The sequence below is a fragment of the Lutjanus erythropterus genome, chromosome 21 (assembly GCF_056507025.1).
Source record: "Lutjanus erythropterus isolate fLutEry1 chromosome 21, fLutEry1.hap2, whole genome shotgun sequence".
Classification (NCBI taxonomy): domain Eukaryota; kingdom Metazoa; phylum Chordata; class Actinopteri; order Lutjaniformes; family Lutjanidae; genus Lutjanus; species Lutjanus erythropterus.
The window spans coordinates 7,578,709-7,592,820 of record NC_139337.1 but is presented as its reverse complement, the minus strand read 5'-3'; positions in this window follow the sequence as shown (position 1 = coordinate 7,592,820).

The following is a 14,112-nucleotide window of genomic DNA, read 5'->3' as shown; positions in this document are numbered from 1 at the left end:
GTGAACTGTCCCTTTAAGCCACTGGCTCCATAGTCCTCCGCAGTATGGACTGGGGTTTCCAGATGCATGGGCGCTGGATGTTTCAGATGTGGCAGCAGGTTGCGTGCTGCGCCTACGATGATGCATTAGATCACAAAGACAACCACGCTGCTTGCGTGACGTCGCCGCTGCATTGGCGTGCGTTGACACCAGCTGCACACAGCGTTGCCTGACTCAGACGCAGCACCTGTAGAAGAAAAGCAAAGTGGACGTTAAGGGAGTGGAAAGTGTTTGAAGTGATGAGATGTGACCGGAGGAACAAACCTAATCAAGCACTTGAGAACGACTCATTATGGTTTGTGTTGTTACTTGGATTGTCCAGAGCCTTTAAGACTTTTGGAGTCTCTGTCGTCGGCTTTGTCTGGAAGTGTTTATCTCATTCTTATCGGAAACTCTTCCTCTTTCCTTCCTCTAGTCCACCACTTGACATACGATGCCCACCACAGTGTTTAGAGAGGGGGTCTTAGACGAGAGGCGACTGACTCATCTGACCACAGACTGATTTACTCACACAGCACGCACACAAATACAATGTCCAAGTGTGCAATCTGCAGCCCTCAGGTACTCTAAACACACACACATGCCATATTGCGTGCTGTCCCTGTGTTTAGTCTTAAAAAGTCCAGGAAACGCCCCTCCTTTGAAGCTCCTAAGAAGCTTGAGCATGCCTTCCAGCGTCTCCCTGCTCTGGGTTTAGAGCTGCTGCGGCCTGTACTGTATGGATCCAGTTAGAGCTGCGCTATAGGAACGTTCATATTTTGTCTTTATGGGCATGTAAAACATTCTGTTTATATTATAATGCACCGCAGAACGGTCTATTAGCAGTAATAGGCTCCCTGGCAAATCTCCAAATAATGAATAAAATAAACAATGTGCGTATTCATCCCCGTCACAGCGAGCCCCGCTAAATGGAGTAACAGAGAAACACTGAGACACGAGCGATAAAAGCGGTAAGAATAATTCAGTGTCTTGAATTGAATTAGCCGTGTAGCCGCGAGCGGTGCAGAGAGAACACATAAAACATGAAATTTGTCCAGTGCGTTTACTTTGCTGCTGGGACCGCTCAAGTTCCTTCAGCCACTTCTCCCTGGGATTTTAGGAGAACACAAAAGCAGCAGTCTCTTTTTAACAAGACATTTTAAATGTGTTACTGTGCTTTTTATCAGTGATTCTGAGAAAGACAGGTTTATTCTGTTCTGACAATTGCGGGAGTATTCTCTTTTTGGCTATTGAACAGTCCAAACAAGAGACACAGATACGTTTGTGTGCTGGTCAAAGAATTTTCTTTAACTATTGATTTTAAGCAGGATGTAACACAGTGTGGCCTCTGTTGTTTGATTTCTGACTCGATTAGCTTTTTGTTGCCTTTAACATTCAGAATGATTATCTCTGTTTTCTAATTAGGACAATAAATCAGTCAATGAAGCCTGAAGGCTGTGGTGGTGGAGCCCAGTGTGATGCCTTTTCATGGGGACCAAATCCTGAGCGGTGCCCCTGCTTACAGCCCCTATATGATCAATATAAACATTTCAAATTCTAAATTACTCAGAAAAAAAACTCAGGAGGCATTATGGTTTTTATAGTTTTACAAATTCATCTTGTTTTGTTCAGATTTTTAAAAATTATTTATTATTATTACTTATTTGGAACACCCATGGGCATAAAGGGTACATTATGGACCCAATAGACCGGGACAGTTTATTTTAACTAAAATGTTTTCACTTAAATTGTGGCAGTAAATATTAAAAATGTATTTTACACTGCGTGCAGCATGGCAGTGATATGTGTGCAGCACGTCTGATGCAGCATGTCAAGTCATTTTACACCGACTCTGTTCATGTGTTCACCAACTGCTGCTTGGTTGCTAGAGCAAGAGTGAAGAGGGAACCCCAAAGTCTTGGCTGAAAAAGATGAATAATATCCAGCACCCGATTCGACTGAGTGTACAGCAGTTATATATTATCAAATTCAACCAGTTTCTCCACAAAATAAAACAGGAAAGGATCATAGTCATGTTTATTTTTGCTCAGGAAAATTACAGGAAACACACATATGATTAAAAAAAATCACATTAAGTGTAGGACATCATTCTAAAGCAATATTATGCTGCAACATGCTGCATTCACATCTGGTGTAAATACATACAGTCTGCTACCATTCAAACAACATATTTTGGCTGCTGTGGATGCTGTGCAGCAGATGTAGTTGTTCTGCATACATGCTGCATGCAGCAAATGTAAAATGGGACACAGAATTGCAGAATATTAAGTCTCCTTCCTTTTACATGTGTCTCCATCCATTCACTGAACTTTCCAAACCCAACTTAGCAAACCGGTTCCCATTGAAGCGGGTTGGGATGTTTGTTTGGGCATCCTGTCAAGAACCAAACCTCAACAGCAACAAGCTGTGTGACTGGGACCAGCTCCATACCTGGACCTGGCCTCTAGATTACAGAAGCTCTGCTGTGGACCAAAACAGGTGTTTTTGTGAAAGATTGCAAAACACATTTCAGCGCTGCGGCTCCTTGCCAACGTGCGTGCACGAGGTGAAGGACGAATTCTGCAACATCTCGCCCAGCTGCTTTATTTTTTCAAAGCAGATGCACGCCGAGGCAAACGTTGCACACTATTATCCCATAATTAGAGCTGGTATAAAGAGTAGCCACACCCATTGATTCAGTGTTTTCACCACACCCATCAAACCTTCAGGTGTGCTGTGCTGGGTCTTTATTACGTACGGTATAATTAAGTCTTTGTCTCTATGTGTGGCTCCTCTGCTGAAACTGAAGCAAAGTGCAGAAAATCTCTCGTCTCGTATGGGGTCTCTTTCCCATCGGCATTAAGACAAACAAAGACAACCTCAGTAGTATGCTACTTCTGTTCAACTGATTATGATATGCTGAGAGCATACAGAACCACCAGTGTGACCTCTGTGATGGCAGATAAGGCTTCCTGAGATATAAGAAGAGGACAGACCCTAGAGGAAGACTCAGAAATAAACACTTTGCACCATCAGATAAGAACTAAACACATAAACAACAAAAGCAAAAATCCCCTGTTCGCTCTCTTCAAAGTGCATGGATGCATGTGAATATACTTATGCAGGCAATCATGTGAGCACACATCAGTAGTGGGAGAGTTTAGGTCGGTGTGTGTGTGTGTGTATGTGGCGGATAGGAGTGGTTGAGGATCGTCCCTGGGGGAGCAGCCGGTCCTCTGGCCTGTCTGGAGATAAGAGCCTGAACACTCCTCTGAAAAATCCCCTCCTCAGTCTCGGCCCTGCACTTTCCTATCTCACCCTCTGTCCTTGCTCTCTCCTGTCCTCCCCTCAATATCTCCTTTGCCTCCTCTCGTCAGCGTTGCCAGCAGTCCAGAGCCCGTGTTTTATCAAGCGTCTCACAATCACTCCTAGGAAATGGACCGAAAGTTAACGTCAGATTTAAAACACTCCTGTCTCAGAGCGACATATTTATGTGTAGGCAAATAATAAAGGTGACTAAGCTATCTGAGTTATATGTGCAAAAATATGGTCCCAAAAATAAACTAGAGGAGTCCACACAGCAGAGTGCAGATCTGCAGAAGGCAAGAGGTGGTGAAGCACCTACTTTGATGCCTCAACAACTGCCAGTTGCGTTGCAGGAACTTTTTTGGTTGGCGTTTCTGATTTATATTGACAGGTGACAGTGTGAGGACAAGGTGGCCTGCGACAGGGCTGTCAAGTCTGTGGTTTTCCTGTGGAATTGGTCTACTTTTAAAGATCCATACATTGATTGAAATGACATGTTTATACCAAAATCCTATCAAACTGACTCCAGGCCAGATCAGCACATACATGCATGCATACAAACATCTATTCACTGTAAGTAAGCAATGATTAAAATATAGTGAAATAATATGATAAGGTGTCTGAGTTGCAATAAGGTATTACATTAACATTACAGTAAATGCACATGAAGTAAAAACAGTGCATTTATGTTGTCCGTGCAGGCTGGGAGGAAGAGGAGAGAAACTGAAAAGAACAAGCAACAGGTTAGTTTGTATTCACAGCTATATTTTATTTATGATTATATACCGTATGTACACGAGGCTGTTTTAGGACATTGATACATTTTGCTATGATGGTCTCACATATACATCTATGTGTGGTATGTGGACACATCTGCCGTCCACAGAAGTTAATGGGAAGGACTGTCAAATCACCTGCATGCAATTTGAAAACATGCAGAATTGAAGAGAATGGGCTGTGAAATCAGTTTGAGTCGAGGGGAAAAAATGACATAAGAGCATCAATATTCTTTAATTGTCCATTTGAACATATCGCTAATAATTAGTCCTGTCACTTTGTTATGTGATTTTGTCTATATTGTAGTTTGCATCAAAGTTTTCAGCAGTTTAATCTTTTTCACGTCTCTGTTTGGATAAAATTCCAACAAGAAGCAAAGAGCCCAAACACAAACAGCAGTGTAGAAGCTCAGTGTGAAGAATGTAACCCCCGACTGTTTGTTTGGCTGGAATAAAAAGATCATTTGCCTTTATTCTGACTGCAGTGGTGCAGCTCGAGAGTGTCTGAGTTGATGCACCCTGACAAATTCCTCCATGTTTTGTCGGTTAGCGTGGGGCCTTCAGAACGGTGACCCCAGACTCACCTCTGTGCGCAGCGCTGGGCCCAGGGAACCCACTCGGCCCCAATAATGAGATCATTACCAACAGTTAATTAAAAGCGATGCGTCTTCTAAAGCTTTGCCCCATATCGCAGTGTCCAAACAATTGCGTCCCTTGTGGACGCCCGAGGATGAAAGGGTGAGCCAAATGGAGGAGAACGCCCATTGTCCTTCTCCTGAGAAACTGTCTTCCCTCGCTTTTTGCCTTTCAATGAATTCTTTGTGTGCGCGCCGGGGTCCGGGGCAGTCCTCTCGGGTTCAGAGAGACAGAGCCGTGCCGAGCCGAGCAGTACCCGGCCCCAGTGTCAGCGGCCCGGAGCCTGGGGACGGACAGAGGCCTGGTGAGTGGATGGTGAGAAAGAACAGAGGGACCTTAAACTCTGTCCTTAGACAGTGAAAGATTAATGGAGAGCAGAGATTCTCTGGAAAGACACATTGTTTGCTGTACAGGATATAGATTATATTTAGTTTGCAGATTCTGGACAATAAGTAGAACAAGTATTCAGTATTTGCACCTGAGTTTTATTTACTGTCAGGATGGAAAATGTACTGAAACAGCGATGACAAGAGACACTAAATTACTCCATTGAAACAATTTACAGTTTAATTTACAGTTTTACACTTGTAAGGAAATCTCTTGAGAAGTTTACATGAGGAACTGAAAAACCTCACCAATAAAACATTTCTCCCCTGGATTTCTTGCTCAAATATAAATCTGCTGTATGTAGGCAATTATTTTCACCCACAGATATTTTATTGTCAGCCTTTCACTTACTTATTAACTTCTTCATGTATAAATCTCATCCAAACTTCATCATCATAACTTGGTACATAAAAATAAAATTGACAAATTTTATAAAAATTTAGATTTGACATTTTTCCCAATTCACTAAACCTTAAAGGTGAAAGATGGAAGTGTCTAGCTTTAAAAAATGAGGTCTTGAGATTAAATATTGATAAATATTAAATAAGCTGAAGTAAGTTTTTACCCATGTCTTCTCGTCCCCAAATTTGCAGCTCAGGCAGTTTGCCTGCAGACTGCAGGAACACCGAACCTACACAAACAGAGGACGAACCCATGAGACCTTGAAAATGACGAGCGAGGACATGTCCTCCACTCAAAGTTGATCAGCTGTTTATAACTGTCTATTATCTGTCAATGTAAACAAAAGCCCAGTGTTCTGAAAAGACACACTTTGAGTCCAGTGACTGCATGTCTCACTGCCTGCCAAACTCCATTAACAGTTTGCTCAGTTTTTATTTGTTGTAAGAATCTAGTCCTCCTATAAGATTATTTATGACTTCTTATGACTCATAAACAGACACTTACTAATTTGGCAAACATTCTGCATTAATTTGAACTCTATGTAATGTGAATAAACTCCAGAGAACATGCTGTCTGTAGCTTTATTGTTAGAGAAGCCAATATTTCAACTTAAAATGTCTCCCTAATCTCTGATGACATATTACGGTCATTTTCTGATTTATTACAGTAAGTATAGTCGAGGGTAAATGACCATCGCTACTACTTTTGGTTATACCATCATTTTCAACCAAGAAACATCTAAATGTGACTGTAAAAAACACATATTTTCTGTTTAAAAAGTAGAAACTTGAGTTTTAGTTCTGTGCCTTCAGCTGAACTAAATGGTGGCTCTGAACGTCTCTTGATATTACCCTGCAAAATACATACTTGCTGAGTGATAATGTTTCATCTGCAGACTCCCTTAGAGGAAAAAAAAGCCCACCAATCATTTCCCCTCTTGCTATCTGTCTGCATGATAACACTGGGGAGACACATGTTCCATAGTTGGACGCTCTCATTCATTATCTGCTTTTGTCCACCAAGAGAACCTTGGAAGAGGAGTGAAGCTTCCAGACAAATATGTCTGTATATCTCCTGGTCCGGTGCCACTTCCCTTCCCCCTATCGCTCAGACCATGTCTGTGGGACCATGAGAGGGCCTTGAAAGGACACCATCTGTCCCGGGAGAAAGAGACAGAGGCCTTCAGAGATAAGAACTGGAGGGTGAAACATAACGTTTCTGTGATGAAACAGTGCTTTATTATTGGACAAATAGTGAAAAGACTCTTGATCAAAGAGCGTACTGTACAAGTCTGTTTGAAGTGGTCCAGGCTCAGAGACTATTTACACAAGGCTTAGATTAGGGGTTGAGCTATGTTACAACTCATATCACACAAACATAACCTCTTTTTGTCTTTTCAATCACTGAACATACGGTCAGTGTCAAGATTTTGGTGCTGTGGAGGGAGGAATGATATGCAGAGGTGGGAAGTAATAAAATACAAATACTTAAGTAGAGTTTTCAGGTAACTTTACTTAAATATTTAATTTTGTGACAACTTTTCACTTTTACACCCAACGATTTAACACAAACATCTGTACTTTCTGCTACTTACATTTTCAAAGCAGGCTCGTTATGTTTTAATGTTTTTGAGGGGAATTATTGATTATTTTTATTTTATGTCATAATATATAAATGACAGAAAAAAAGATAATTTCTTCTTGGTGCATATCACACATGATAGACGTAACAAGACAAGATGCAGCAAGACGAAAACAATATGGGATGAAAATGATGCAACAAGGTGAAAATGTCATAAAAGAAGAAAATTATGTTACAAGACATAACAAGATGAAAATGATGTAAAGACGTAACAAGACAAAAACTTTGTAAAAGACAAACATGATGGCACAAAATGAAAATGATGTAAAAGACAAAAATGACATAATACAATAAAACAATGTGAAAGACCAAACAAAATGAGACATAATGAAAAAAGGCATAAAAAGACAAAAACAATGTAACAAAACATAAGATGAAAACAACATAACAAGACAAAAATGACAAAAGACAAAAATAACATAAGACCAAATATCGTAACAAGATGAAAACTTTATAAAACAAGAAAATGTCGTCACAAAACATAAGACATAACAAGATGAAAATGATATAACAAGACGTAACGAGACAAAAACAAAAAATGAAAATGATGTAAAAGACAAAAATAACACAACAACGACGATGAGACATAACAATGTAAAAAGGCATAAAAAGCTGAAAACAACATAACAAAACAAAAATGACATAAAAGACAAAAATGATGTCACAAGACATAGCAAGACAAAAACAATGAAACAAAACATGACAAGACAAAAATTTTGTAAAAGACAAAAATGACCCCCCCAAATGAAAATGATGTAAAAGACAAAAATAATATAACAAAATGAGAATAATGAAAAGATGAAAACTACCTAACAAGACAAAAATGACATAACGAGACATAACACAATGAAAACAACATAAAAGACAAAAGCAACTTATAGACCAAAATGATATAACAAGACAAAAAAGATAAAACAAGACATAATAAGACAAAAAGTGACATAAAAGATGAATCAGGCAGAGAGAGAGAGTTGACCATGAAGTTAGCTTTGCACAGAAAGTCTGTAGAAATGTCCATCAGACATACTTTTATTCTTTGAGTACATTTCAGAGCCTGTACTTTTTCTCTTTTACTTGAGCAAAGAAGTTGAATTAGTACTCTTACTTTTACCAGAGACTGTTTTTTAAGTATGTGTACTTCTACTTGAGTAAAGAATGTGTATACTTGTGTCACCTCTGGTGATGTGATAAAGACACCAAACTCTGCAGAAACAGGTTCAATTTTAGCTAAAGACAGAAAAAGCTGACATAGTTCACTTAATGACACACTTGGTAGGAGAATGTGGAACAGTGGACCTGAAGGAGGATCCACACTGTTTGAGTTGTGGCTTGGTGACAGACACAAAGAACACCACAGCAGTGTTTTAGTGTCTGACGGACTTTGCCTCTGTCATTTCACGCAACCTGTTCCTGTGGCCTGAATGAGAGCAACGCCAGGAATGGCGAGGATTCCTCCTACCTGCCTCTTAACCTCTGTGAAAAGCTTTGGTCGGCCCGTTCCTGTCGCAGGTCTTTTGTCATTCTTCACATTCTCCTCCATTACATAAACAGGCTTGAAGCTCACCTTGGCGCCTCTTCACCTTGAGCCGCCCCAGAGGCGTATAATTAGGCCTAACCTCTCCTGTTCAAGCAGTGTAATGATATGATTTACACATATTGCAGAGGCCCTGCAGATGCTGTGGCATCACGATAACCCGGCTGGTGTATTTCTGAGAAGGATGTGAGACTGAAGATTCAGCAAATGCCATATATGCATCCCATATGTATTTATTCTTTATTCATGCTTAAATAGATAACATGATTAAAAATAATCAGATAAATAAATTCTGAAATTTATATTTTCCTGGGGCCCTATGTTTCCAGGGTCCTACAATTCCAGGGTCCTGTGTTTTAAGGGTCCTGTGTTCCTAGGGTCCTACATTCCCAGGATTCACACATTTTCAGGGTCCTATGTTCTCACAGGCCTATGTTATATCCTAACCCGTAACACTAAGCCATTATGTGCTATAAAGTGCTGGGGAACATAGGACTTTGTGAACACGGGACCCTTGGAGAGCACATATTTTTAAAACAGGGGAACATGGGACCCTTTGTCACATTCCCACTGTGTACCCTATAAATCTGGGGGTCCTGGGAACATAGGAACGACCCCTTTATTACTCAGCATATAAGTGAAGAGCTGCTGTTAATGGCGCTAGCTAAAATTAACTGGTCAATTCAAAGTTAGCTTGACAGTGTTTCAATTGAAAAGATGTTGCTCAGTTCCTGACCATGTTCAGTCTGGCCAGCTCTTCACTTTGACTAGGTTAATAATACAAACTAGCAGCCCAGCTTAGCTAGGTAGCTGGCTAGGCAGTCAGCAGCCTTGTTAAGCTGAATTAAAAAGCGGTTAATTACTATGTCTGAGTACATATTTAACAACAAAAGCGTCTAGCCCGAGTTAGTTAAGAATCACTTTGAGGTTGTTGTTACTTTAGCTAACAGAAGCTAAATGGCTATATTTTCTAGCAGTAATGACGTTACCTCATGGATCATGGAAATGGTACATTTGATTGGTGACATCAGCTACTTGGCTGATTCAGAATTACTTTTGCATTATTGCTGATGAGAGATAACTACCTAAATTTGGTAACATGGTAAATCTGAGCTTGCTTGCTGACACTGTAAAACATCATACAAGAATTTAGCTGAATCAACTGATCTTTCCTCATTAACATAATGTAAATATACAACTTTAATTTATTCAGCTTAATTCAGGGTGTAAGTTCTTTGTGTGAACTAATTAATAATGAATTAATATAGTTTATTTGACTAGAAAAGATTATTTGTTTTCAATCATTACAAAAGTACCTCAGCTTGTTTTTTCAAATTCAGTCGACTAAGAATTTTAAGGCAGACACCAACTTTTTTAAGTCAAAACAAATAGTTTGTTTTTTACAGACGGGGAAGGGAGTTCATTGGCTGAAAGGAGACGGGGTCAGGGACGAACGGTTGACAAATGAAAATGAACTGAAAATAAGTTGAGTTTTAACGATATCCACAATAATTTTAAGCACATCTTGGTTTACTTGTGTTTTGCACAGTTTATCAATCTAATGTTGATCACCTTATGTCTCCATGGATATTCACAAGTACACAGTTTTGTCTCCATTGTGTCTCCATGGGATGTGGCTACAGCTACAGTCCACTCCCCAAGCCTTTACCTACAATTAAGCCTTTCACCTCTCTGTCACCGGGGAAAAGGATGACGTGAGCTGCTGTGCATGTTATTTGGAGGTGTATTTCCAGGTGGGGAGTGGCAGCAAGAAAATGGTCTTTCAACGTGCCTGAAGCTAGTTGTTGAAAGCTGAGAAACTCCCAAACCCATATTTAGAGAAGAAAGACAGAGAAGTGAAAGACGTTATTTGTGGTGGTTAGAACACAGTAACCATAGTGTTGAGTTTTTAAGAGATTTAAATCAAAACAGTGTTTTATCACAGGATATTCAGCGTCTTATTGCAAGTCCACTGTGCACTGAAATAAGAGAGTAGTTTGACTAACTTAAAAAAATACTTAATAAAAAAATACTACTAAGTCAGATGTACTTAATAATCTGATTGCTTTCAAATCATCAGTTTACATTATTGCAACTTAAATTTAAGCCAGTTCAATTTAAAAGTTTCCAATTTCACCACAAGAACATGGAGGCATGTCATGACATCAGACACACAACACTAATAGAAACCTAACTGACGTCCTCTAAGTGAAATAAGAATAACAGGTTAAGGGAATTGGATGTAATTTCAAGTTGTCGTAATCCACAAAAATAGCCTGGCATCACAAAGCCAGAAATCTTAATGGGACTGAAAACATTATATTACTTCAACTACTACTGAAATACACTTCTTACAGTGTGTGTGAGAAGAGTCAGACTTAAGTACTGTATCTGAACCACAATGGAAGAAAAATGACCGAGATGTTTTTCTTGCCTTCATAACTGCTCCGTGTTGGTTGGTATTTCAAAGGCATATCATTTCCTTCTCCCCCAATGAAAATGTACAGAGGCTTTGAAAAGCTCCCAGTGAATCCTATTAAAAGAAATATCACATAATTCAATTCTTTTTTTTTCTTTTACCAGAGGGGCTCATGTGAACAAAAGTGCTCCTAACATCTTCGTGCAACATCTGTTTGTAATGCCTTCCAATTCTGGGCACCGGGCGACCGAGAGGAGGATAAGGAAGAGGGTGCTTTTTGTCATCATGTACGATTTGATTTGCACACAACAAAGCAAGACGACATAAATCCTCATCTTTTGACATTGTGGGATCTTTAAAAAATACACATTGTGTTTCCATCAAAATGATATCACTGACGCTCTTAAAAATAAAGGTGCTAACTAGAACCCCAAGGGGTTCCTCAGCTTGTCCCCATAGGAGTACCCTCTTTGGTTCATGGTAGAACCTTTTTTTTTAAAATAAAGGTTCCACTTGGAACCCTGTCAGAGAGTTCTACCTAGAACCCAACATAAAGAGTTGCACATAGAACCATTTGTGAAAGGTTTCCCACAAAAAACTCCCTATAAGAGGTTTTACAGAGAACCCTTCTATGAACTCTCTCTTGGGGTTCTATCCAGAACCTTTCCACCTTCTGGGGGATAACAAGAAACTAACCACAGAGTTCTACCAAGGTTTTATCTAGGACCCACTATGGATTTCTGGTGAGAACTCTTTGATATTTTAAAGGTCTATCTAGATCCCACCATGGGCTTCTTCTGAGAACCTCTATATATTTTAAAGATTTTATGTAGAACCCACCATGGGCTTCTACCAAGAACTGTTTTATATTCCAAAAAGTTCATCCCCATCCAGGGGGTTCTCCTGAAAATGTTTTTTATTCCAAAGGTTTTATCTAGCACCAACCCTGGGTATTCTACCAACATTTTTTTTTATATTCCAAAGGTTTTATCTAGAACCCACCAAGGTGGTTCCACTGAGAACCCTTTTATTACTCCAAAGGTTTTATCTATAACCACCTGGGAGGGGGGGGGGGGGGGGGGGGGGGTCTACTGAGAACTCTATTATATCATGGTACCAAGAACCCTTGACAAACCTTTGACGAAAAAGTTCTTCAAGGATGTCAACAGCCCTTAAAGAACTCTTTAAAGTTCAGGAAGAACCTTTTTGGAACCCTTCTTTCTGAGAGTGTATATCTCTGTGGATACGATGACTTGGTTAGAAGCTGGAAAGTTTCCCTTTGGTTTCTGTATGTTTTTGTCCCTGATCTCGACTGAACCCTCCTTTTTCAAAGAGGCCACAGAGACTTACTGAACTATTTTGTTTAACTTTCCAATTAAGCCATTCTTTTTGTTGTTTTTTTCTTTCTTTTTTAGAGGACACATCCGTTTTCCATTATCTTACTCCACAACATCCCTAATTGGACAAAGGACAGCGTGCCCGCGAGTCAGGAATATGATGTCACATGGCTCTAATGTCCTTAAACATGACAAGATGGCGTTCTTCTCACTCGTGAGCATATGTCTATGAAGACGTGCTTCAAATGTTATGTCTTCGGCCTGCTTTCACAGCTCTAATCATTAGAGGACATTAGAGATCAGCCGTGTAAACAGTCAGTGAGACGTTGTGTAAATGTTATGCTTTCTGTGAGTCACATCGCACCATGTGTTGTATTATTAGATCTGAATTAATTACAGTAAGAGCCTATGAAGCATAAACGCCCCTTTGTTGTAATGACAGGGCAGTTTGTTTTCATTTGGACAGAGAATTGTCCCCCAGTAAGACATGTCCAACATTACAGTCAGAGATGGGAAGTAAGAATAGCAGAGCTTGCTGCAGCTGTGATGATCCTAATGAACTAAACTAAACTAAGTACAAGTACTTAGTTACTTTACTCATGTAGGTCTTTCAGGTATCTGTAACCTTCTAAATTCTAGCACCAATATGTGTTCATTCTACACCTTACACTTTTAAATCAGGGCTTTTACTTTAGTTTTAATGCATTTGAAGGGAATTATTGGTTTTTTGTTTTTTTTTGCATCACTGCATGCCATCTTCCCAACAACAAGACTGATTTAAACCTAAATAGACAATAACACATGAAAAAACACCCCAACAATATGAAACACATAACAAGACCAAAACAAAGTGAAAGACAATTTGAAAGACGTAACAAGATGAAAAGGACATGAAAAAATAAAAACAACATAAAAGAGGCAACAAGACAAAAACAATGTAAAAGATGTAACTAGACAAAAAACAGCATAGATGACATAAGACAAAGTTGACTTAAAAGATAAAACAAGATGACAAAGGACATAAAAGATGTAACAAGATGAAAATGAAATAACAAGACAAAGACATCGTAAAAGTGACGTAAAAGACATAAGGTCATTATTTAAAAGACAAAACAAGATGAAAAAGACACAAGACAAAAATAATGTAAATGATGAAACAAGACGAAAAGGGACATGAAAGATGCAACAAGATAAAAATGAAAGCAACAACAAGACAAAAACAATTTAACGAGATGCCAACAAAATAACAAGACGTAACAAGATGAAAAAGACATGACAAGATGAAAACAATGTAACAAAATGTAAAGAGATGAAAGCAATGTGTGCAGAAAAGATGTTCAGCTAACTCTGCACAGAAACAGCTGGTAGAAATGTCCTTTACAGGACGTTTTTTTTTTTTTTTTTTTTTACTTCAGTACTTAAGTACATTTAAGAGCCTGTACTTTTTCACTTTTACTTGACTAAAGAAACTGAATCAGTATTTCTACTTTTTTAACACAAGTACCTGTACTTCTACTTGACAAAAGAATGTATGTACTTTTACCACCTCTGAATATAAGTTACAGCAGTGTTTCAGAAACTTTTTTTTTACTGAGAACCCACTTCTTAAGAATGACAAACCATCACAACCCAATTTACAATAAGCATAATTATAGG